This window comes from Chionomys nivalis, chromosome 10, assembly GCF_950005125.1.
Source record: "Chionomys nivalis chromosome 10, mChiNiv1.1, whole genome shotgun sequence".
NCBI classification, from domain to species: Eukaryota; Metazoa; Chordata; class Mammalia; order Rodentia; family Cricetidae; genus Chionomys; species Chionomys nivalis.
The window spans coordinates 65,701,448-65,704,596 of record NC_080095.1 but is presented as its reverse complement, the minus strand read 5'-3'; positions in this window follow the sequence as shown (position 1 = coordinate 65,704,596).

Here is a 3,149-nt window from a genome sequence, read left to right as displayed (position 1 = left end):
TTTATAGTCAAAGATTGGCCAAAAAATGATGTATTAAAAATAAATTTTCAAATACCATGCCTCAGTGAACATACAGTCAGAGCTGGGCTGAGGCTGTCCCTGTGGAAGATGGCTTGATGTAACAGGTCTTTCTTTGGTCTACCAGCTCTCAATTCACGACACAGAGACTTCTTATTAAGTATGAAAGTTTAGCCTTAGCTTAGGCTTGTTCCCAATTAGCTCTTAAAATTTAAATTAACCCGTTTATATCAATCTTCATTTTGCCATATGGTTCATTACCTCTCCTCCATACTGTTCATCTGACTTCTGTCACATCTCACAGGTAAATCCCCCTCACCTGGATTCTTCAGAGTTCCTATCTATGCCCGGAAGCCCTGCTTATCCTCTCCTGTCCAGCTATTGGCCATTTAGTTCTTTATTAAACCAATCAGAAGGTACCTTAGGGAGGGGAGGAAGGACAGAGAGACATCTTCACACAGTGTCCTATGACAACTTGACAGTGAAGAGTAGGAAAGTCAAAGCTGCACATCACAACGTGCAGGCACAGACCTGGCTTTGCTGGAGAAAGTCAACACAAAGTGTCGGGTGAACAGGCACAGCTCACTGTGGCTCTGGTCCCCAAGTGTGGATGGTCAGGGTGCTCCAGGCTGAACTGGGAACCCATGAGGGTGGCTTCACTAATGAGTAAAGAGGAGACCCATGCAGAAGACATGCTGGCTGTACTGTTGCTGGCTTCCCAATGCCTTGTGGGGAAGATTGGTAGGGAGCTCTAAACGCCAGCTCTCTTGGTAATGGCCCTGGAAAACCCAGAGCCACTTTCCAATCACAACTGTCATTTCAAGAAGAAATATGGTCAATCACATGCTATACATCCCACCCAACATTGTAAGTACATGCCCCCGAGAAACTTTGGTACATGGTGTGTTATTTCACATCTATAGGAATAATAATTAGCCATGTGTCCATAGAAAAAACTAGAAATAACTCAAATGTATACCAAGAGTATTCTATATAAATAAATGTTTGTATATTTATATACTAAAATACTATAGAATGGAAAAGAATACATGAAGTCTAGTTGTATGCATCAATATTTTTAAAATCTCAATAACAATACTGAGACTAAGAAGTCAATATCAGATCTCTTAAGACACAGAATGAATTTATACATTACTTAGAAATACATTTATAAGTGATAAAAAGAAAAATCAATAGAATATCAAACTGATGATATTTTTTAAATGTATTTGTATTGTGTGTGTCTGTATGTGTGCCACATGAGAGCCAGGTCCTTTGCGAGAACAGTAAGCACTCTCCAGTCGCAGTGACAGTTTAAATCTTACTGCATACATGCTGAGGATTTGGCAAAGGGGCTGAGGAAGGACAAGTGTAGAGGGCTCGTGAGCACTCGGAGAACACATTCTACATTCTCATCTTAACCCGTGTGCTGGGGACACATGCATTTGCCTCACTGTTATGTTTTCAACATGTGTATTTTACTGCTAATTAAGACATTTCTGAGTTTTCTAGAAGCAGATAACAGATGTTCAAAGAATATGAAAAACAGTAAATTTCAATTCATCCTGGTAATAAATTTCTAGAGACATATTTGTTAATTCAAAGAGAGTCTGTATTGTTTCTATTTGCGTGCTCTCTCTCTTTCTCTTTCTCTCTCTGGGGCAGGTGGGGTAGATGTGGGAATGCACGTGTGGGGATGTCCCAGCATGAAGGTGGAGGTCACAGGACCTGCCAGGAGTCCTAGGGGTAAAAGTCAGCAGCTTGGTAACAAGAGCCTTTGACCACTGAGCTTATCGCTCAGGTCCTTTTGTTTATTAGTGTATGTGGATGGGTACATGTGCCGTGGCGTGTACCTGATTACACACGTGGCGATCAGAGGACAATTCTGAGGAGTACGTTCTCTCCTTCCACCTCCATGTGACTTCCAGGGATCATACTTAGGCTTGTACGTCAAATGTCTTCACCTCCTATGCCATCTTGCCAACCAGACATGAGTCTTCCAGTGAGCCAGCATTTATACACACCTGGCTGTCCTCCTTATTTCAGGTTTTACTTACTTAGGTGGGCATCTGTGTAAATGACCTCTACTTTTCTGAACCAAGTCAAAGTCTAAATAACAAATGAGGCTGTAGCCATGGAGGACAGATCTGTTGCCTATGTGGTGTTTTTTTCTCCAGTGGGAGATGGACTTAGATTCCCACGCAGAAGACATGCAAGCATGTTGGGGCTGTTAACCCAGGAGATTACAGCTGTTTGGTTCTCCAGGAACCAAAGAAAGGCCTGAGGAATTCTCGCCTTTGGCCTGTGTATACCCTTCTGGGTTCCCCGCCTGTGCAACAGGAGGTCTTCCCAGGTCAGCAAATCTCACTTCCTCTTCACCTGGAGTTCACTGTGACCTTTTCCTGTGTGTGCGTGAGATTCACTGCCGGCACATCTTGATGGAAACACAGAGGTTTCAAAACCTCTGATAGGCATCAGCAAAACGCCCATCGCTCCCAACACAAACATCCGAAGAGAAACTTCCTTTCTTCGGATGCATTGCGGAGTGGAGAAATAAATATTGTTGACAGGGCCCAGGGAGAAAATAAATCTGTCCCTGCTACAAAACGAGAGGAAAAGAACCTAGACACTGGGAATAAGCTCAGCATCGTGTCCTTGCAGGGACAGCTCTGTCCCAGAGGCTGGCTCAGTCCTGGTCCTGAGAGATGCTCACATTGTTCTCATCACACAGTTCTAGACAAAAGCCCGTCCCAGCCCAGAGCCAATGCTAGTCTAAGCCTGTCTCTTTCTTTTCCTATTCAGAGTGTCTGGTACATCCTTTATCCTCAACACTGAGCACGATGACTGGCATTTAGCACCGGACTATGTTGACAGAAGAAATCTTGTTCCAAACTGAGGGCCACCTTGCTCTTCTTAGCCAAAGGAAAATGGGGGAGTCAAGACACCAGAGACACACCGAGAGCCACAGAGAGAGTAGGAGAGGCAGAATCGTTTGTCTTCTGAATCCCACCCCTATTTACCACCAGGAACAGAAACTTCTGGAACAGCTATATTTTATCCCAGTTCTGGATCTCCTCAAGTTTGCACCTCTGCCTTGGCAGAAACAAAATGAGCTAATTAAATGCTTGCCA